We start from the raw sequence: 24,177 nt of genomic DNA, 5'->3' as shown, positions 1-24,177 counted from the left end.
GTAAAAATGAGCTTTTAGGGCAACTTAGTCTGTTTTATATTTAGGTCATACGTGCCTGTGTTTGTAATAAGAGGTATTTACTCCAATAGGCCTTATCTCTCTAAAATGTACAGAATTATAAAGTACAGGTAAATTCTCAATTTAGGTGCAGACTTTGTCAATCCTAATCCTAACTAATATTATAAATGCGAAAGTAACTGTGTATATCTGTCTGTCTGTTAGTCTTTCACACCAAAAGAACGGAACGGATTTAAATGAAATTTGGTATACTGATGGTCCTAAGAAAGACATAGGCTACTTTTTATCCCGAAATTCCCACGGGAAAACTTTTTAGGGCAATGCGAAGCTCGCAGGAACACCTAGTTTAAAAATAAATGTAGAAAACTTACCTTTTAGTTGGGTGCCGGACACTCGTGGTGGTGGAGATATAGTATCTGAAACAAACATTCTCAGATATATAGGATGTACAAAAGTGGTATAGTAAGCCACAGCGGGGTGACTCAAGGGGTCATTTGAAAGAACTTAATTCTTCTATGATTTTTTATTTTTTTATTTTTAATAGCGCTGCAATGTTTGTACGTGGAGCGTTTAACAATACTTTATTATTTATTTATTTAATTCTTTATTGTAATAATTAACTGAAACCCGAACATACAGACGTTTATTTGACTACTTAATTTAAGGCGAATATTATTTTGTACCTTTTTTTAACACTTTAATTTTTTATAAGACACAAAAAAACTAGCTTACTTACAGACCTTATAGTACCTAGTTTATTTACATATCCAGTTTTTTACATTTAGATAATTATATTATTTACGACTTCGCAGAAATACTCAATACTTACAACCTTACATGACATACTTATAATATTCTAATCTTATATTCACTCCTACTTAGTTGACCAGATTTGAAATTCCTTACCCAAGTGTATCAGGTCAAGTACATAGTAATAAACTACCATCCCTAAGCTTTAATACCCCATAAAATGTAAATAGGTATTCCATATTCATGACATTCGTCTATACAAGTCAAACCGCCCCGATTTGAACCCAGCACCTCCAAAGAACAGCCTTATCATTAAAAGATGAAAAGGAAAAATTTAACCACCGCAAAAACCTTTGACACGAAACTTTTTTAATATTCAACCAATAAACCGTTCCAATTAAAATAAAAAATCCCCTTTTTAGTCTCGAGTTGGGAAGTGTACAGATTCCGGGACTTTCCCGGATAAGTTTTAACGATATTCCGCCCCGGACACTCCGGACACTCCGGGCAGGGCACAGTGGCCGGGACATTGTGGGGCGGCAGATATTGGAGTCAAATCTGTTAAGGAGATGCCGTGATTATCTGGGAATCAGCATACGCACCGGTATAGTAATGACTTTAGCCATACAGAATGTTGCAATAGTGATATAGCAAGGCAAAAAATGGTGACCCAGCGGGTCATTCTAAACAAAAAAACTGTTGTTCTACGAATATGAAAATTCGCGAAATAAAATATTATTTCTCACCGCCATAGAAACTTAGTTAGGTGATTTTTTTATATGGGAAGTGATTTTGACGGATTGGTAGACCAATAGTTGTTTAGAAGTTACACCCTTTCGGCTATACTATACTTAAAAATTTTGGCAACACCCTGTATAATCATTGTACTGACCGCTGCGGCGTCCAACTATGATTTATGTATGTGAATGTGAGCAATAAATGTCCTACTTCCTTCATAAAAACGACAGTCAATGAACTGGCCACAAATGGTCATTTGATACCGACCAAGTAGGTATATTAGCATTATTGGTAGATATTGCTATGTTGCGATCGAAGACTTATTGTGTTTCGAGCCTTGTTGCTACTGGTCTCTGATGTTATATCATACAGGGTGAGTCTTTTGAAAGCGCAAAATAATCACGTAAACAACAAATTTTTGCTAATTTTTTGTTCTATCCCAATGTTATTATCACAAAAGTTGTTCAAATAGAAGAGCTCTGTGTTCTTTCAAATGTGCTTCTAAGACTCTAAATAGAGAATATAATTTTATCAGTGAGCTGCCCGTTGGAAGGTTAATGTACCCGACATACTGAGCACCTTATGATGGCCGAATAGTGAAGTGGTTATTTACCTCGACTGCTATGCCTACTGCTAGCTACTCTTACTAATTCTATGTAGGTACTTACATCATCACATAGTTTTTATTTTAGCGTAATTACACTGTTAACTCCCATTTTCACAAAACGCTTCCGAGACAGATAAAAATAAAATAATAAAACCTAATTCATTCCCTCCACTCAACTCCAATAAGCCAAATAATAAATCTTGGTTAGGTTCTCTATTACGTAAGACCGTCCATACACAATATATTTTCAATGAGCATGCTTATTCTAAAGGCAAACTGTCTAACTACCAGTTTAACAAATAATAAGGACAAGTAAAGTGAACTGAAGTACTACACACCGCTGCATTCAATACTCAAAAAGTTCTGCTTAACTCAAGGTACTCAGGTGTGAAACTTACAGTAAGTAGAGTTGTTGATCGTATATTGAAGTAAAAGTTACTTATTGAAATAACTATTGAAGTATTTTTGGTTATAAAGTGCTCAGAATAATTATATTGATTAGTTTATTTTGTTTTTGTGTTGTGAAAGTGAAAAATTGTTTAATGTATTTAACTGTCTGTCTAAAAAAATGTCTAAGCTAATTAGTGCATAATCTAAAATCTAATGAGTATGTAAAAAACGGAAGTATTATTGTAGACAATGAAAATAGAGCTTTTTACATTAATAACCTGAATTTGAACCGAGCACCAAGCACTAGAAGCATGCTTATTAAGCACCGTCTATAGCCAGCCGTTCATACATTGTCTGGCTATCCCCGGCCCTAAGTAATAGTTTTTGTCCTGTTGTATTGTATGCGAAACTCTTGTTCTCATTTTGGGCGAAGGCTTTCGCGCTTATATATTTGTTTCTTTTATTTTATTACACGTTCTTATAAGTATTAGACTGAAACCAATCGGATTAAGTAAGAGTACATTACAATTCGCTTTATTTGCACCAATGTAAAATAAAAATAATACTTAGAAATAGAAACAGTACAAAAAGACAGTCTTATTGCTTATAGCAATATATACCAGACAACCTTTAGATGGGATAGGCAGGATTAGAGGTAGATGTATGTTGCAAGCGTGTAAACTACATTTTATTGTGTGTGATGGTAATATACATATTTGCCTTATATTTGAGTTACAATGATGAAAATACAGACATTTGACACCGTCCACTACAGGGCATGGGTTCCTCCAGGGCAAGATTGGAGAATAAAATCCAGTATCACCAGTTGGGCTTATCACACAACACAAACATTTAGAGAAAGCAAATATTGGTCTTCATGCGACTATCTATGTCCCACTTCGGAATCGTACCCTGGACCCATGGCACAGCAGTCAGTCACTAACTACTGTGCCATCCAGTCACCGACGGTAAATTTAGAAATAAATTAACATTTGTAACGTTTTGTGCGAATGTAACCACCGTTTGTGGAGAATAAATAAATATTTATTATGAACACTGCATTGGTTCTCTGTGCTATAATATATTGATAACACTTCTCTTTTACGACCATATGGGTAAAAAATATGGGTTCCATTATTCGGAGTCCAATTATCATTGCAGACAGATCTCAATGGAACCACGCATTCATAGTTCACTTGTTAAATTTATTTTGTCAGCATTTAATTTTGCGCACCTCATATTTTTTCAATACATTTGATTTGATATAAAGGATGGACTTTTTAGCGTTACAAAACTCGTGAACAACTTAAATTTGTTTTATGCAAGTATAACAGCTCTGTGGCAGAAGTGCAGAGTTATTTGTCGAGACGTTTCTTTTGCACTGACACCTTGTTCTTGTTAAAATATGATTGTTTCAGAGCTTATTAGTAAGGCCTTGGTCTCCTATTTAATGTCCTCCTAGCCGAATTTCGACCACGGCGGCCAATCTCAATTGAGATCAGCCATCCACGCAGGAGTAGATTATAGTGCCCAAGTGTGTGCGCAGTACACAGGAGCACTCTCTGTTCCATCACTCTCATAACCCAATGGGACGGATTGACCGACACGACTGGAGGGAGCTAGGCGCAGGACCGACTGCTTTACATGCCCATCCGACAGCATGGATCGTTTCACTGTTTCGGACATCAGGTGATCAGCCTTCTATGTCCTAACCAAACTTAGAACCACAATTTAGAAACACAAATTGATGGTCCCACCCGGGAATCGAACCCAGGACCTCTGGGTCATGAAGCGAAGCTTCTACCACTAGACCACCGAGGCAGTCTCCTATTTACGCCGTAGGTCGCGTCCAGCGTCACGCCGTAGGCCGCGTCACGATGCTCACTATAGAAATGTACTTATGCGGTCTCCCTCACACGCCGACGTTGGCGCGTAGACCCCGTAAGGCCTGGGTCTCCTATTTACGCCGAGGGGCGCGTCCAGCGTCACGCCGTAGGCCTCGTCACAATGCGGCTGTCCCATTTTAAAACACAGTAACAGCCATGAGACAAAATGTTCAGGAGAGCCAAAAAACATTTTTGTCCCTTCATTTCAATGCCCTGGTAAAACTATGACAGATATCTGAACAAATGTAAGCTTAAAAGAAGCGGCAGAACCTAGGCTTTACATACAATACTATTTCATTTAAATATAACTAAAATTGTTGCTGTAATGCACAAAAGAAAACACTTACTAGGTTTTATATGGTTTTCTCACCCTAAAACCGCCCTCACTGACCATTTCAAAACCTAGTAAGAGCCATTATTGTGTAATTTAAGACAAGTTAAGTATATTGAAATTGCAATAATTGCGTAATAATTTCATTTTTTATATGTTTGGGATCCTTCACATATTATAAATCCAATTTTGCAGCACTTTTACACGACGGCACTATAAGTAATAGCTGAAATACGGGGATATTTTTATGTTTTTTTTTTTGTTTTATGTAAATGAATTAAATAGCCATATTAAGAAGGCTCTAACATGAAAATTATTTATGGCTGCCTTCAATTAGACAATATTTCCTAAATTTCTATCTAAAAATCAGTTTTCTCTTATTTATAACTTGTTTTTTTTTTGGTTTATGCAAAATAGGGCTAGTAGAAAGGTTCTGACGAGAAAGGTCTCTATGGCTTTTATAAAGAAGACAAAATTTACTTAATTATGTTCTACTTTTAATTCAACTCTCTAGGTCTCATTGGTGCAAAGATACAGGTTCTGAAATGTCTGATATTTTGTTCGAAAAAAGTGTTAGTAATAATGTATGCCATTTGTGACTTACTAAAATTAACGGACGAAAATTGTCCTTTGCTGACCATTTCAAAACCTAGTAAGCGCCATTGACCATTTTAAAACCTAGTAAGTCATTTTCACTTACTGTGTTTTAAAATGGTTGGTGGCTCTTACTATGTTTTGAAATGGTTTTCGTGGCATTTTTGATTTCGCAGGGTGGAGTTACTAGGTTTTTAGAAATTTTATTTTCGTTTCTAAGCGGTTTTTTGATATTCTGACAATGCAGTTTTGTGCGGAATCGCCTAAAATAATATATAAATCAAAGACCCGTTTTTTTTTAAAGTTGGCGGTTACTGTGTTTTGAAATGGGACAGCCGAATGCTCACTATAGAAATGTACTGAAGCGGTCTCCCTCACACGCCGACGTTGGCGCGTAGACCCCGTAGGCTGCGTTAATAAACCGTGCGCCGCGTCTCTAGGCATTTTGAAGCATTCGAGCGTGAACGTTGTGTTTGGCGTCAGTACAAAACGCGCTGCACCACACACAAGCACCGTTCTTCTACTATTGTGAATAGGACGTCGACGTTCGCGTATAGTTTATGATTGACCGCTGACGTTGTTCCTGGCGTCCAGACGTTGATCGAAACGTTTAGGCCCGGGTCTCCTAATTACTTCGTAGGTCGCGTCAAGTGTCACCGCCGTAGGCCGCGTCGCGATGCTCACTACGTTTACGCGCCAACGTCGGCGTGTGAGGGAGACCACATCAGTACATTTCTATAGTGAGCATCGTGACGCGGCCTACGGCGTGACGCTGGTCGCGACCTACGGCGTAAATAGGAGACCCGGGCCTTACGCCAAAGTCGGACGCCGCATATAGCATAAAACAGGAGACCAAGGCCTTACGACCTTATGGTCAACTTGCTATTCCCGCAAGCTTCGCTTGTCTTTAAAAAGTTTTCCCGTGGGAATTCCGAGATAAAAAGTTGCCTATGTGTTAATCTAGGGTGTCAGCTAACTCTTTCGCCTTTATAATATTAGTAGGATTGGCCAATCTACATTATAATAATCTAATAACTGAAAAATTAATTGAACCTGCTTACTCCGCATTAAACTAGAAAGTGTGAGTATCCATGTAATTTTAGAAGACAATTAACTTTCCAACTCTCTCGCTTACATGTGAAAACACGTTGTTTGTGCTGCAAGCAACTCTCGTTAAAAATAAGGGTTGTGGCGGTCGGGAGGCAACCCTAGACAACTGGGTCAGTGGCGGACAATTACTAGTGTGTGTGTGTGTGTGTGTGTGTGTGTGTGTGTGTGTGTGTGTGTGTGTGTGTGTGTGTGTGTGTGTGTGTGTGTGTGTGTGTTGTAGGGATGAGGTGTTAATTTCTTCTTAGCATGTCGGTGTGGCACTAGATCTGCACCTCTAAGCTAAGGCTGTTGGAAAAATTAAATAGATAAACTTAAATAAATTTGTACTAAATAAATTCACGGAGATGCGGTTATGGTCATATTGATGGTTGAAATTTGCATGTAGTAATCTGACACCCGTCCAGCAGTGGACTGCTATAGGCTGATGATGATGATGATGATGAATCTGACACCCTGGATTTACACATGGGCTATTTTTTATCCCGTAATGAAAACAGGAAAACCTTTTAAGACCGATCAAAGCTCGCGGGAAAAACAAGATTCATATTATATTATGCATATTATTATTATTATATTATGTATTAATGCATTTTCAGAGGACACATAATTTATTCGGTGTAAACAAAATTACATTTAAGCCTTTTGTCACCCGCATCAGGACAATAACAAGAACATTAAATATAAACATAACATACGTGTTTGAAATACCAAACGAAAAGCAAATAATAATTGTAAATTTAAAACACAAATGGAACGGCATCTATGTATAGCGAAATGTTCGCTAAAAATAAAACGATTTTAAAAAGGACACAACAAACCCATACCACGAGGTTTCGTTAATTTGGTTTGACCTTAACGATGCTGCTGATGTAGCTTTTGATATTCACAAAGACAAAGCTTGATATGCTGCACAAAAGAAACATTCTCGAGTGATGTATCATGTATCATCAGCTACCATACCATCACCGACGCATTAGCAATTAACAATCCATAAGCAGCGTCACTCGACTGCCAGATGCATACAAGTTAAGTCAGACTTAACAAACGCTGCACGATACGCCGCTTAAGGATGGTTAATGTTCGGCGGTGGTAACCCCATCTGGCCACGCGGCACGGATCCATTATCGACTTCTTTAAACTTTTTTTATGTGCGTCCCATTAATCACAGCGCCGTATTTATGGCGAATGGCGATAAAGTGAGCTTTGTCCACGTCGTAATTGGAATTACGACGTGGACAAAGCTCTTTATGGAAGGTTTTATTGGAAGTCACAACTGGTTTTCGGGAAGAAGTTAAAAAATGAAATGCACCAGTTATAGGTGAAATTAAGTATCGTAGCGTTCGTAATGAGGAAATCTGTATTTTATAATCCAGTTTCGCAATTCCTCAACAAGGGAAATAATGGGATTAAAAGGGTTCTTGGATTAATTTTCTTCAGCGAGTAAAAATATTAAAATTCATTGTAGCGTTATTTTTTTTCGTGTACACTCTACGGTTTGTGGATTGTCGGTATTTACCTAAAAGTGTTTTTTTTTGTTTAATTGTATTGTAGTGCTATTTAATAAAGTATTCTACCGACTAGTCGGTTAACGCCCGACACTACCTGGGTCCTCTTCCCAGGTGTCCATGTGGATTTTCCCCCAGCAGTGGAAAAAAAAAAAAAGGGAAAAAGGAAAAAGAAAAAAAAAAAAGAACAATATATATAAAAGATAGAATATATATATATATATATAAATGAAACTTCCTTACCGAGTAGAAAGTAGATAAAAGAATTAAAAACTATCTCATAAAAATTACCACTCTTCAAAAGGCACGGACATAAAGTCTGTGGAGTGATAACAATTTCTTATAAAAAAAAAAAAAAAAAAAAAAGTATTCTAGAGGGTGGATTTTATCAGTGGCGTTATCGTTGTGAGTCCAATGTAGGTACCTAGTCGACATACTGAGCAAAGGAGAATGACCATTTCTCTTCGGAGCCATGACCCGCCAGAGGTATTTTTATTTAATCGTGGTTTACATTTTTTTAAATATTTATCCTCATTTAGAACATATTTATCATTGAATAAAAATAGGTTTGGCTAGTGGCTGGAAAGCGGGTCAGATTTGTCCATTCTCATTTAACTATGGTAGTCAGTAATCGCGAATGTTAAATTTCATGAACCCCATGATACATTGATGAAATCATAGTGATTCTGTATAGAAGTAAAAATAAGCTGCTAAAGCGATTCCTTTTTCTCATAACACGTAGTTACCTACGCAATATCAAGCACAATATCGTGGTTGCATAATATTAATATAACCCTTATTGAGGTCGGTTTACCTCATACCTACCTACACGGCGGTACCTAATGGTTGCCTTACCACAAACTAGGATATCTAGACCTACATCATTTAGGTAGTTCATTATAAGACTGCGTCTACCTTTAGTAAGGTTTATAAGAAACTAGCTGTTCCCGCGAGCTTCGGCGATTTTTCCGTGGGAATTCCAGGATAAAAAGTAGCCTGTTTTCTTTCTCAGGGTCTAGTGTTCCAAATTTCATTCATATACGTTCAGTAGTTTTGGCGTGAAATAGTAACAGACAGACAGGCAGACACAGTTACTTTCGCATTTATAATATTAGTTAGGATTAGTTAGGATATGCGTATAAGTATGTGTTGACTCAGGTCTGCTGTATTCAAAATTGGCTAGGAAGAAATTATTACACTCATGAGCAATGAAAAAGTTCCACATACAAAAGCACAAAATTACTTGTAAAAAGGAAAAGACTATCTTACTAACGGCGTCTGCAATATTGAAGTATATTTAACAGTGCATCAGAATATTACCAACTAAAAACGTAAATTTAAATTAATTGTTTAAAATTTAGCAGTAAAATCGTGCACAGTTAGCATTTTCAAGTGGAAAGATCACAGTAAGTAGTTGTCTTTTATTTTAATACTCTGTGTTAGATTAAAATTGACTAGTAGGTATTTGTAGGGTGCGAAAGCACTTTACTGGATGGTCCTTAATGAATTCTCGCGGTAACCACTTGTAGGTAACTGATACAGCTTTTGATGTCGTCGGTGAAAATACTTTAGTGAATTTTATAAAAACGACAATTAATTCATACTACTTTTTTTGAAAACTAAAAAAACGAATACCAGTAGATAACGAGTACCAATAGAGTCAGTGTTTTAGACAGTGACAACCAGTATTTTATCGCACAGGTAGAGATAAATGACACTCTAAATTATGCATTGAATTTTCAAAATTTGTACGAAAGAAGTTGTTTAGTATTACCCCTATTTCAGCTTTCGAAACAATATGACTTTATTGAAAAACACATAAATATTCAAGGTTAAAAAAAACATTTTGTGAGTGGAACTTTATCATTGCTCGTGAGTGTATTTTCTGTTGGGAGTGAAAAGAAAAAGAACCTTCAACTTCGCATCTCTGAGGACACATTGAAAGTAAAATGTCGCCTCAGGCGAAAAGCCGAGTGTCTCAATGTTCCAATACACTTCCAGCGCTTACAACACATCGTGAGTACAGAAAGTCTAGTACAGGTTTGATAGTTTGATGAAAACTATAAAAGTTTACGTTTTCTCGCATACTAAGTGGCGCCTCTAGCGGAAACTATTGTGAAACTATTGACAGATAATGTATGCAGATGACAGAAGAAACTTTTTTCGTTTTCTTAAATTGCAAAACCCGTACTAGAAAATGAAAATGAAAATATCTTTATTGTAAGAAAGTAGGTACACAATGTGTCCTGGCTCCCAAACTAGGATACCCTGTACTATGGGTAGCCAGAAAATACATCATTGAAAGATAAATATTATTACTATTATTAATTTTATGCATGTTACATTAAGTACTTAAGTAATTTTAAGCCCTTCTTAATTAGGCTAGCACAGGCCGCGAGACGCGCAAATCAAGAAGGACAAAAGTTTTGCACCGTGCTCACTCATATCGCCATGCCTCGAGAGCGAGCGCAACGGAGAATTTTTGTCGCGTCTTGACGTGTTCGTCTTGCGCCCCGTGCTACGCTATCAGGTTGCTGCGCCCTTACAGGGTACGTTTAGAATACTTTTTATAATAGTCACTATTATTATTGAATGCCTCTTCTGTAAGTTTTCTGTTTTCTCAATTCCTGGGTTGCCAGTATAAAAATATCATATTCATATCTTCAATGACACTCTGCATCCGATCTCCATACAGGGTGTATATATTTGAGAAGTAACTTTTTACGATTTCATCTTGAATGATATGTTACTGTGAAAATAGCATTCGAAAATTCAGCCAGAAAATGTGGAGCAAATAGTTAATACACAAACACTAGAGCTGGTCTAAGTTTGTCACCGTGGTGAAAGGATGAGCAAGTTAGGTTAATTAAGTTATCAGTCGCTGACAGGGTCCAGAATAATAACTAGCTCCAATATCTCATAATTATATTTTTTTGAAATCCTGCTGATTAACTAAAGTCACGAGCAATGACAAAGTTATACTTACAAAATGTGCCCTATTTTTTAAACATTAGATGAAATAGTTACGCTTTCAGTTGATAATATTCTGATTATGTACCCTACTTCAATATTATAGACAGCGTCATTAAACATATCTTATACGTTTACGAGTAATTCGGTGTTATTATCACTAGAACTTTTCATTGCACTTAAGTGTATTTCCTTATTTTCAAAAGATGTAGTAAACCGACGACCGAATGGCGTAGAGGTGACGACCGAATGGCGTAGTGGTTAGTGACCCTGACTACTGAGCCGATGGTCCCGTGTTCGATTCCCGGCTGGGGCAGATATTTGTTTAAACACAGATATTTGTTCTCGGGTCTTGGATGTGCCCGTAAATTGGCAATAGGCCCGCCCCCTATTACATTGGGACAAACATAACACTCTGGCGAAAAGTGGGTGCAGCAATGCACCTCTGCCTACCCCGCAAGGGAGTACATTAGTACAAGACGTGAGTGAGTGTTTTTTTTTTGGTGTTATTATCACTAGAACTTTTCATTGCTCTTAAGTGTATTTCCTTATTTTCAAAAGATGTAGTAAACCCTATCTATCTAAAGCCATATTGCATTCAGTTTCAATATTCGAGCAGATGCCAGTAGAAATGCATTTCCATATTAAAATAGCTAGTCTAGAAGCTAGTGGCACTAGCCACAAGCAGGGACCTAGGCCATCTAGATGATGACCTAAGCATATTATGTAACTTAGATAGTGTAAGGGTGTGTTTTTGAAGTTAAGATTTGTAAAAACTGTTTAGGGAAGTAGATAAAATGATGTTAATATTGTTAGTTTAGTTAATGATAGGTTTTTGGATTTTCAAATTAGTGTTACACAGCCTTATTTTGCACACACTTACTTTCGATTTCCTAAACCTCCTTTTGGTACGATATTTTAATTCGTTCTTAGGTAGGTAATAGGTATATATTTAATCTAAGACTGGTATAATAGAAAACGTTTCTACATTAAGCGCTTATTAAGTGTGTATAGTATAGATAATAAACTGGTGAATTTTAAGTTGGCCACACTGAACAACATCTCTTGTTTTCACACGTTACCCATTTTCATACTGTCTATTTCCTATCTATGTGGTTGTCTGGAAGATATTACTTTTAGTAATAAGGCCCCGATTGTACTATTTCTTTTCTATGTTTGTGAAACTGTTTCTGTTTGTGTGCAATAAAGAGTATTTTATCTTTATCTTTATCTTTCCCGAAGAAACATTCGGACTAAAAATTCAAAATTTCGCAGCGAGTATAAAACTCGTAGGTGAGATCGTAAAAAAAGTTCATTGGCAACGGTATGTTTCTTTGAGGAAGCTGTTCGATTTAATGGGCAGAATATGACTGCGGTTGAACTTTTCACGAGCATCACTTTTACACCCTGTATAAAGTGTGAAATTTTCTTGGACGTTGAAGAATTGATATTTTTATACGAACTTTTAATGTGAATGTCATCGACAAAAAATAACACCTCACTTCTACCAGGCATTGTGCTCTTATGTTGGATTAGATCGGTTACAACATTTGTTACTTTATTCATTGGTGGTAGGTACAATGGTTGTCATTAGTTTGAACTTAAAACGGTTTGGCAGTAAACAATATGCGGCCATTTCTTGCTTTGTTTATGTATGTTACACAGCATCTTGTTCGTATATTGTTAATCTAAGTGCAGCATTTCCATTACAGTTATAATCCACGGACATAATACCCAGAGGCGCTCCAATACGAGCAGAGACATAACTGAATGTCGGCTAAAACAATACGCTCCTTCATTTGGAAAATGGATTCCTTAATTGGAGATTTAAAACTTTAATCGAAGTAGACACAAAACGTTGCAGAAGCTAAGCTGCCTTAGCGGGAGTGTTCGTAATCCTAACTAATATTATAAATGCGAAAGTAACTGTGTCTGTCTGTCTGTCTGTCTGTTACTCTTTCAGGCCAAAACTACTGAACGGATTTGAATGAAATTTGGTATACATATGGTCTAGACCCTGGGAAAGAACATAGGCTACTTTTTATCCCGGAATTCCCACGGGAAAACTTTTTAATGCGAAGCGAAGCGCGCGGGAACAGCTAGTGAATAATAATAATTACTTAGCTCTACATTTAACTCGTAGTTGGTTCGTCTCACTAATAATAATTTGTGGGGATATTTCACACACAGCCATCCGGCCCCAGGGTAGGTAGAGCCTTACAGGCTATGGGTATCGAATATCTGATATATCTACATAGATAGATACACAATATACATGTTAACACCCTTCTTTCCTTCTTTTGCACTGACACTCCAGTGCAACAGAAACGTCTCGACAAATAACACCCAAAGGGATTGGAGGTGCCAAAAATGTATTTATTTATTTAGTTATTGGTAGCTATTCTGAAGGCGAAAATTCTAATTTTGAGATGTTGGGCGCTTGGAGTAGTGAAATGAATAACGCGTCGTGTCTTAACTGTATTAAACTCTCTTTATTCAGTAAAATAGTAACATATTTATATGAAGATTCTGGAATGCGCTATGACGTAGACATGTCAATAAAGTCTAGTTTGGCTATCTATTAAATAGAAGGTATGCGACTTGTGACGTATGTTGTTTAGAGATAGTATTACAAATATTTATGGAATGCATTGTACTACGTCACATGCTACACCACCCCCCTAATTTTGAGAAAAAATATTGCAAATATTTTTTAAAATTACACAGACAATGAAAAATGCAATTACAACATAGGTACTTACTACTACTAAAGGTTAAATAATTATTTAATAGTTAAGGATTACATGGTTTTGGATTACATAATAAAATATTCTAAAGATACATTTCGGTTAAATAAAAGTAAGTTCACTTAGTAAGTAATTTCAAATGATTACATGTAAATTTTTTTATAGTTAACAATTTTTTTTTTTTTTTTTAATTTTGGTAAACATAACAGTTATCTAATAACATAATAGAGTACTGCACTTGACCTTTGAATAGATTCCTGTCTCCAAATATGGATCATGTTTTGATTTAAATTACAACAGGCAAGATCCTAGTTGAAATATGACACGTTGGAGTGTATTGATGATGCGAACAAAATATGTTTTTATTGCAACAATGATTATGAATATACATAAATTAAAATAGGTAATTCCAAGTTAAACTTAAACAATTATGGAAATTTAACATAGATATTGGTATCTAGTGTGTATTTTTGCCATATATATATATATATATTATTATTATTAAATATTAGAACAGCATTGTTGACGACTTATTAAAAAAAATACAGTATTACTTACATTAAAGTAAAAGTTGTCATTACTAAGTCTTCATATATCAGGTATATAATTACCACTCACTGATATTTTTCAGTAAGTATTTATCATTCACATTAGGTATTTTATATTTTTACGTTGACTACACGTAGATACACTACGGCCACGTATGTCTTTCATCATTGAACTTATAGTAAGTAATTGTGTTTTTATATTATTATAATTCATTTTATTTTATCATCATTTTATTTAGTGCGTAATATACCTACACTATTCCTTTATTTAGTGTCACAAAATATATCTAATTCCCTCATGAAGAAAGCTCGTTTCAGACATGATCTGGAATTAACATTGAGTAACAAAATCTGCAGTTTAGGCAAATAATCGCGTCTTGTCTCATAAATATGTTTTTTTTTTTTCATAATTAATCATAAAAATAAATGTCAATTCCGGCAAATTTATCGATTTTTAAGTAGGTATATTATTAAAATCACAATTTAGATACCCTTGAATCAATAGTAGTATTCTTCCTTGGCTCTATGAGATTTTTCTCTTGAGCAGCTTGAGCTTTTGTCATAATCGATAGCAAATAAGCATATTTGCATTTTTTTTGTTATCACTAGAAATTTCTAGGCGCGGTAATCGTCTCTGCGACGTTGTATTTTACTCATTATTTAAGTATTTTTTTATTTGTATATTTGCATGTATAATTTACACCATGCTTATTATGCGTGTACGTCTATACTATACTACGCTTATATTTATCGCGTCCATTGCGCGTTGTGCACCTTTGCACTATTATTTAATATTTCTTTACTTTTGTGGAAAATTTCTGCATTTCTACACAGTGGATGCTCGATCACACCATGATCAGAAAGAGAGTCCACCACTCTTTATTGAGTTATGCCTTCATCCTTGTATTTATAATTCTTTAAATATTGATAAATAGTCAATATACATATATTTTCTTGTCTATATTAGTGTAAATGTAAACTGTTTTTACGGTTTTGTAAGCCCCTCGTGATTATTAAATGCTATTAAATATTTTTGTTAATATATTTTTTTGCCGTCGTTGTCGTCAACAATCGTTTCTAAAATATATCTAATTATTAAAATTAATACCTTAAAGATCCAATTAATTTATTTAAAAAAAACATAAGTGAGACTACTAAAAAAAACAATTCATAAATCTATTAAGTAGAATAAAAAAAAAAAACCTAAAACCTACATTACATTAACGAACTATTTACTTAACTTTCATCATATTAAGGATGACCAATGGCAAGTTTTCACTTCACTTTTTTACTTTACGCACTGCACTCATCACGTTACACTTTGACGATGACATCACTGCACTGCTCGCATACGTTGTCAACGCATCACGCTGATTCACATCAGCCATCAGACCAGTCTCCCTGCTCCGTCTGTCTCCAGCTCCATCACCAGCCGTCAGCTCCATTTTATTGTACTGCTCCAGACTCCAGGCGCCATCCAATTATGCTATTTATTTATATTAACTTTTATTTTTCACGCACTCCAAAATTATTATTTTTTAAAGGATTTTATTTTAATTTATTTATTCCGACACATAACGCGTACTTTTACGTTCGAGTGCAACCGGCACTGCCGCGAAGAGGCAGGCCGGCTGTCACGGTCGCCATGAGATGTTGGGCGCTTGGAGTAGTGAAAATGAATAACGCGTCGTGTCTTAACTGTATTAAACTCTCTTTATTCAGTAAAATAGTAACATATTTATATGAAGATTCTGGAATGCGCTATGACGTAGACATGTCAATAAAGTCTAGTTTGGCTATCTATTAAATAGAAGGTATGCGACTTGTGACGTATGTTGTTTAGAGATAGTATTACAAATATTTATGGAATGCATTGTACTACGTCACATGCTACAATTTTAACGCTGTCAAACTATAAATTTTGCTAGCAAAAAATGACATTTACTTGAACACTCATAGAGTCGAATTTTAAATAAAGAAATTAAGGTTTTGACAGCGTTAAAATTAGAATTTCCGCCTTCAGAATCGATATCATTTATTGCACAAATTATATAAATTATAAAATAAGAGTACAAAGTGTGAACTTAGTGCTAAAACATTTCTCCCATTCAACCCACAGGAGGTAGAGGACAATAAAAAAGCTTGTACTTAAACAATATTTCCAAACGATTAGCTAACATTGAACTCAAGTTTAGTTGCAACATAGATACGTTTACCATTTTATGTTTATGGCACACTATAATGTTACACACTTACAATAAAACATTTATATCTCTTTGCTTAGCTTCCTCATAATATACATTATAGTCTATAGGTAAATATTTAACTTCGTTGTGTTAACAATATGGCAAGACAAATCTTTTTACCATTTTTTATTCGAAACCAAAAAATCCATTATAAAGCAGCCTATCACAATAAAATACTGCAGACATACACACAGATATACGAGTACAAGCCAAACTTGTTACACTTCGGTTCATCCGTAGCCGGTAAATATATATGAATGCTTGTAGTGTATACACAAAAATTATAGCCCTAATCATTCTCCCATCCAATTTCAGTTCGAAAGCCGTATCGCCGTTTTGGTATGTAAACAATCCCCACTGTAAAAAACATTACCCTCCTCCTTCGGCAGTCGGGTAATAAAAGTACCTATGAATGTCCTAGGCGAAAGTATGTCGACCAAATAGGCGACATACTCGGACATAAGAGCGGTGATAGCTCAGTCGGGTAAGCGCCCGGTTCTCACGCCAGAGATGCGGGTTCGAATCCCGGAGCTGACATGTAGGTACCAATGAGTTCTTTTCTGAATTTAAGTACAATGTATACCATCGCTCTTACGGTGAAGGAAAACACCGTGAGGAAACCTGCATATCTAGATTTAGCACATGTAGATATGTGAACCCACCAATCCGCAGTGGACCAGCGTGGTGGGAAAATGGTCCAAGCTTAGGAAGGCAGTTTAGACCTTGGGGATATCCCCAAGGTGCATATGCACAAAGGTTCCATTCGAGAGAGCCAGGTGCAGGTACTTACACCCCCACAGAGAATAGAATAGAATAGACTCAAGAAAGGCCACATTAGGAGTTTCCGAAACCGATGGGCCGGTATGAGGAGACTTGCGAATGTAGAGGAAACGAAAGAAGTATGTCAGGATCGTGGCACGTGGAGGTCCATAGTCTCTGCCTACTCTTTAGGGAGACAGTTGTAAGCATATGTATGTATCTACGTAAATAAAAGTATAATTTCAAACACCAGTATACTGCATTTAACTCTAACGAAAAGTCTAGACAGCGACTTAAAAATTCAGTTTAAAAATAGCAATGTGGATTTAGGAGATATTTGAACAGAACCGCCCGTAAAACGAATAATTCTAAACGTGAAATAACTTGAAATGGAAATGTGGCACCTGGCCAATGTCCCGATTAATGATGAAATTTGAAATTTAAAAAAAAAACTCATACCTTGTATGTACTCCCTTGCGGGGTAGGCAGAGGTGCATTGCTGCACCCACTTTTCGCACGTGTTTATGTTAGTCCCAATGTAATAGGGGGCGGGCCTATTGCCATTTTACGGGCACATCCAAGACCCGAGAACAAATATCTGTGTTTAAACAAATTGAAAAATTGAAATTAGATAGAAGATAAAAATACTTCATTGGAGGCAAAAACAGAAATTACAAAAGGAACACAAAATAGACGGTACAATTGGAGGCCTTAATACTATGAACACTTTCTTCCAGACTACCTCGCAGGATATTTATACACAAGAAAGGGGTAAAGTGCAAATAAATAGTATAGAGTTAGACAGTAAGTACAACATAAAATTCGTCACTCGAGATACGCGTGAGGAGCCTCCCAGATTGATGTAATACATTCACGAATATGTACAGTCAGCTGCATAAGTAGCTATGCACTTTTGTACCTTGTCAAACTACCAACATAACCAACTGTCAATGTTTGAATAGGTAGTTTGTGAGTTTGACAAAGTACAAATGTATACAGCTACTTATGCAGCTGACCGTACATGTACTGAGGCGCGAGCATAGGATTCGATACTATTTTCGAATCTATACGAAGGGTCGCTTTTACCAAACGCTAAACGTATTTAAATCAAATTTTAAATACATTTTGTACTAACTGACAGACGTATGACAGGCTACTAAATACGTTTAGCGTTTGGTGAAATTCCACCTAACATGGAAAAAACAAATGCCACTTTTGGAACTAACAAATTTGCCTTACATTTTGACAGTGACATTTGACGATACGCAACGTAAACGGAGGTTTCGAATCCTGTGCTCGGGCAACTGTACTGTTATTTTACTTCAAAGGTTAAAAATACTATGAAAGCCTCAGTTGCGCCCGAACGTAAGCGATCCTTTAATCCAAGAAGCGACCTCCTCTGTTTAGGGATCCGTCGGCGATCCCCGGATTAGGGTTCCGTACAAATTGAATGGCCACGGGCAGCCACTGGACTGCACCATAGATCATGGGATAAATCTGGGTAGGACGAGCCCAGTGTTGAAATTAAGTAGGTATTTGAGATCATTTCTAAACGAATGATTTTGTTGGAATACACTTCATTATTAACACTTTTGCGGATGCTCAATGCTGGCCCTTACTCAATGGAAAAGGGGAATCCTACTGCTTGTAAGAGCGAGTCTTTTGAGATCCATTTGAGAGACGATTGAATGGCGTAGTGGTTAGTGACCCTGACTGCTATGCCGAAGCAGGTCCCGGGTTCGATTCCCGGCTGGAGCAGATATTTGTTTAAAGACAGATATTTGTACTCGGGTCTTGGGTGTTGATATTTATATTGAATATGTATCTATCTATGTATTTGTGTAGATATATCAGCTGTGCGATACCCATAACACAGGCTCTGCCTAGCTTGGGGTCGGATGTCCGTGTGTGAGATGTCCCCACATATTATAATTATTATTTAGTGCTCAAACTATCTGAAAAGGTTTGTATCTCTTTATCAATCCATACGTACGAAAACCAGCGGAACTAAATGTTAGATTTGTATCATAAGTTGGGTGAAATGTAATGTTAGGTAGTACTTAATGGCATAAGTGCCAATTTCTCCATAGTCGGTTAGAGCATAACCAGGTATTAGTGGTTGACTTTTGACACATCTGTCAAGAATTTTATATGGAGATGCCGTATAATTTCTTAACCAATCCCTGTCGGTTAGATAACCGACTATGGAGAAATTGGCACTTAGTCTGGGCAGTCAGCGACCGACGCTAATCTGACTGGATAATCTTTTCGCCGCGGTGACAAACCCAGCTTTTGCTTTTGTCACCGATCCGATAAGAAGAAGAAGACATGGGTAGGTTGTGTAATACTGTACTTCATACCCACTTAATTGTTACCAGACAAAAACAAAACACTTTATATAAAAAGAAAAAAGTTTTTTTTCTGGTCATTAAACCCATTATTTATTTGAGATATTCGTCGGTCCAACAGGCCGGAGGGCGTCCCACGCTTGCCTGTTCTGTACTTAGCAATAAATTGTACACTTTCTACAGTTTACGAGTTCGCATCAGTTACGAGTAGATCTAAAAATACTTACCCTAATAATAAAATGGAACGTAATGCACCTCGCACAACCAATAATAAATCATAGACGATAATATTTACCCATCCACTGCCAAGATATAAGTGAATAGCCAATAACAGCTTTGCCTAAAGCCGATTTATAACCTACAAATCACAATGTTCCAGAAATAAATTCTTTTTGTTACAAACTCAAAGTGTTAACGGTTTTTGCATTTTTGTGGGTGCAGTGAACTTTATTTCAATAAAACCAAATCGAGGTCAAAATTTCAGCAATGACTAATCAGCGCATATGTTTTGAACGATTGAACCAATTTGGATGAAACATGTTTTTACAGTGTTGTTTCAAGACTTCGAAGAGTATTATAAAATACTCTCGATGAAGTCTTGAAACAACACTGTTGATTCAAGGTTTTATTAAATACTTATAAAAATTCAAAATTCAAATAACATAATGAGATCTACGACTAATTAACCGAAACTAAAATAGTACCTACCTATAAATATAATAATATTATAAAACTACCTACATATCTTAATAAATTTACATAAAATCTATGGTTCTTCATTTAAAACTTCACTTCAGGGAACCCAATAGCTGTATAAAACACCATAACACGCCGCGAGAATTTTAATTGGTAATTTCCAAATAAACGGAGCTAATTGCTAAACTGCTTAAACGGGATATCCTGAAATACTATTGTTTTCAAACAAGCACCCGAAAGATGGTATTACGTTTCTAAGTTTCATAGTAATAGCTTCAGCAACACTCACCATATACATACGAGTATATTATCGTATGTGCTACACTTATTACATTAGAGTCGAAATCGACATAATTAATACTATATGACCTATTATTATATTCTGCGGTTCTGTTTACTCACTCAAAAGTAGTATCAAGAAAAAAAACAAAATCTCTAGAGTATGAAATGAAACCTTTTTTTCGACTAAGCACAGTTAAGAATTACAAAATTATACTCTGAAAAGAGTATTGTTACCTAATATTTTTAACCAAAAAGAAAATGATAAACCATAAGTAGGTCAATGTAGACGACATGAACATAATGTTACCTACAACGTCTTCTAAAAAGAAATTCAAAATTCGCGAAAGTGCCGCCACGTTAGGCAAAGGCACAACAGCTTTACAGCCAAAATGAAACGAAAATCGAATCAAATTATCTTCAACGAAAAATTCAACATCTTAAGACAAAGCACCTAAGGCTGTGTGTACACTAGACAGGTGAAAAATCGGCCAATTCCGCCGCGGGTCATAGATTAACTGAATAATGTGAAGGGACCTTAATTTTAACCATAAATTCTTCGCTGGATTTCCCAGGATTACCATTTTTCTTACCTAATTAAGTATTTTCAGTGTAGTATTTTTTGTATCAGAATTTGTATAGAATGAGAAATTTACTGAAGAAAAAGAATTTTACTCTGTTATGTAGGTAAAATAAAATAATTATAGTATTTTGCTGTCCAAGTAGTGAATCAAAAACACCCTAGTGGGGGAAATACCAATTTTCATGATTGTTTTCAGGCAATATATACATTCTTTCTAAGCAAGGGAGGTGAAAAATAAAATAATAGGAACAATGCATTTTTTATATGTAAGTATAATTATGGTTTATGTCAGTGACACCTTCGTTACACAATATTACCCTATATGATTAGATTTGATTAGGGGCTGGGAGTTATCTATTTATTTCGTATACATCGTGGTAAGAGTAAAATTATCTAATGTATATTGTAAATTTATAAAAACACAAAGTGTTTTAATTTAAGTAGGTACCTACGTAGTAAATGAATGGCAACCTCGTTCTATTTTCAAATATTTACGTTTTTAAATTGAACCTGACGAAAGATACTATCAATCGTTGCTGATTGAGATATAGAATTATTTTAGTGTAAAGTAGATACCTATTGGGACTAACATAAACACTGGCGAAAAGTGGGTGCAGCAATGCACGTCTGCCTACCCCTCAAGGGAGTACATTAGTACAAGGTGTGAGTGTTTATTATTTATTTACATATTATTATTAACATTGTATAAGCATTAAACCAATAAAAATAGTATGAAGTGATAGTTTCTCCTGAACTTCCTGTGGGAGTAGGTTAACTACACTCACGGGCAATGAAATATTTCCACTCACAAAATTCCGACACCAAACAACCCCAATTTTTTCAAAGATTTAATTTAACATTTTAACAAACTATTACCGTTTTTAGTTCGTAATATCATGATACTCTGTTAAATGTACTTCAATGTTCAACTCAGAAGGAGTCATTAAACTAGCCTTTTCCGTTTAGGAGTAATTTGGTGATTTTCTCAGTGGAACCTTTTCATTGCCCGTGAGTGTAGTAGAAAATGCTTTTGGCATTATTTCCACCCTTTGTATACTCAGCTCTAAGTATATTTGTGCAGTAACAGGATTAAATTAATAAATTATATATTACTCTGTTTAAAAAGAAACCTGCTGATTTTTTTTACATTGGTAATTTTTCCGTTTTGAGTTTAAATTAAAAGAAATCGAAATTGAAAAGAAATCGTGAAAACAATAGGAGATTAGTTCTTTCTTCCTCGGTGCTACAAAAGGTATTTTGATAGTTGATATCACTACGCACAAACCCATTAAGGAAGTAATATATAAGTTCGAGGGGAAATAAATTCAATTTAGCTAATAAAATCACCTGGCTTCACCAGTAGGTCAATAAGGGTGGACAAATAGAATTCCTCGGCCCTACCTCACAAATTAAATTGGGGAAAAAATTGTTAGGTGCAGGAAGTGTAGTCGGTATACCTTCACTTCTTAGATTGATCTAGTGATAATAGTGAATAACATGAAGTGTTTTTTAGATCTAATTAGATTTAATTATCATCATTTTGAAGTAAGTATATTTGACAACATGCACCTTGCATGAAAAACGTGTAGGTAGACGGAAAATACACAATATATAATTTACTTCACCAACTCCCTGGCAATCACCCTGTATAAAAATCTAATAATTCTTTAGAAAAAAACATTAAAATAAATACATTCTGAAATATCTTGATATAGGCATTCAAAACTATTCCGCTAGGTACCTCAGACTGACTTACAAATAGGTACCTAACCTACCTACTATAAAGGTTACATTGTAAATAATTTATAAGCGTTGATATCTTTTTCATTAAGGTAATAGCCAATTTATAGCTATTATAAGACGAGTTATAAATAATAAAATATCATGTTCATCATAGATTTATCTCTGTACTATGTAGTCGTAATTTATTCCTTCAGGTATCGCCTATTCAAATAATACAACGTAACCTACAATATGAAATTAATTAAGTTAGATACTTAATATTAAAAAAATATATAGTTAATTTCGTAACTCTCTTTTCAGCATGCTTAAATTTAATTTCATTAATGGTATGGGATTTCTGGGATAAAAAAATACATAATAACGTTGCTTGACATTTAAGAAACGAGTATATTTATGCTATTTTCCCAAAACGCTTTCCTATAAACTTAATACGATTTGTATCACAATAATACTTAAGAAAGTAAATACTTTCACATAAGAAGATATGGAAAAATATTAGGTTTCATAACATCGAAAACTAATATACTCGTACCATCACGAGCTAGTCATTATTGAATTAAATTCATTGCTTCCATAACTTTTAAAATCAGAAGATAATTTTAAATTGGTAGGTATTTAATTTATTCTTAAGACTTCTTCAGACCTTGAACCTTTTTGGAATGCCCATCCTAAACATAGGCTGTGTACGCTAAGTAAAAGATTCACCTTTCGGCTGAAAAATCTTTTGATTGCAAAAAAAACTAGCAGTACTCTTCGCACGCCACCATTTTAAAACTTGGAATTTTTAAAAGCATCAGCACTTTGCGAAGTCCACCACTGGGCACTCAACGAAAATGCATTCTTTGCCACTTACCCTGGTGGACGAAAAATCAGGTCTTTCAAGGTGCACTCATCGTTTGACTCACATATTCTACATTCAACTTCAGGTTACCACAACACAGTTGTACAGCACATTGAAGAACTTATTTTTCTTAAAACATGACACACCGTATTTTGCACATTTGATTTTGGAATGCGCGGGAGAAAACGGCGGCCGATGGCGGCACCACGCGCCGCGACGGAACGGTTTCAACTGTCAATTTAGGGGAGCGGTGTTGCCATTACAACTCGGAAAATTAGAAAATATGGGTTTTACGAGCGAACGTTGCGAGTGTTTTGTTACGCGTGTGCGGGAAAAGAGGAAAATGAAGTCGTTTTAGGATTTCCTTCTGTCTAATAATTTCGGCGAATTTATTGAATTATATTTTATAAGAACATAATACTTTTTATTTCAATGATTAGGAATTTGGAAAATGAAGATATCCTTATAATATTTTGAGGCACTAAATG

At 35.6% G+C, this 24,177-nt stretch overlaps 1 protein-coding gene across 2 annotated transcripts in view; it reads right to left on the bottom strand.

The window, feature by feature from the left end:
* LOC105379986 (alpha-2A adrenergic receptor) overlaps positions 1 to 23,907 on the bottom strand; it is a 393,199-nt gene extending 369,292 nt beyond the window's left edge. For both annotated transcript variants that reach the window (XM_048630508.1, XM_048630509.1), the window contains exons 1-2: positions 23,702 to 23,907; positions 390 to 434 (exon numbers count right to left, since the gene is read on the bottom strand). The gene's annotated coding sequence lies outside the window, so the exon portion shown is untranslated. The remainder of the gene's footprint in view (positions 1 to 389; positions 435 to 23,701) is intronic.
* Between the last annotated feature and the right edge of the window lie 270 nt (positions 23,908 to 24,177).

Source organism: Plutella xylostella, chromosome 26 (genome assembly GCF_932276165.1).
Source record: "Plutella xylostella chromosome 26, ilPluXylo3.1, whole genome shotgun sequence".
NCBI lineage: Eukaryota > Metazoa > Arthropoda > Insecta > Lepidoptera > Plutellidae > Plutella > Plutella xylostella.
The sequence above is the reverse complement of the archived record's forward strand: the minus strand, read 5'-3'. Positions and strand labels throughout refer to the sequence as shown.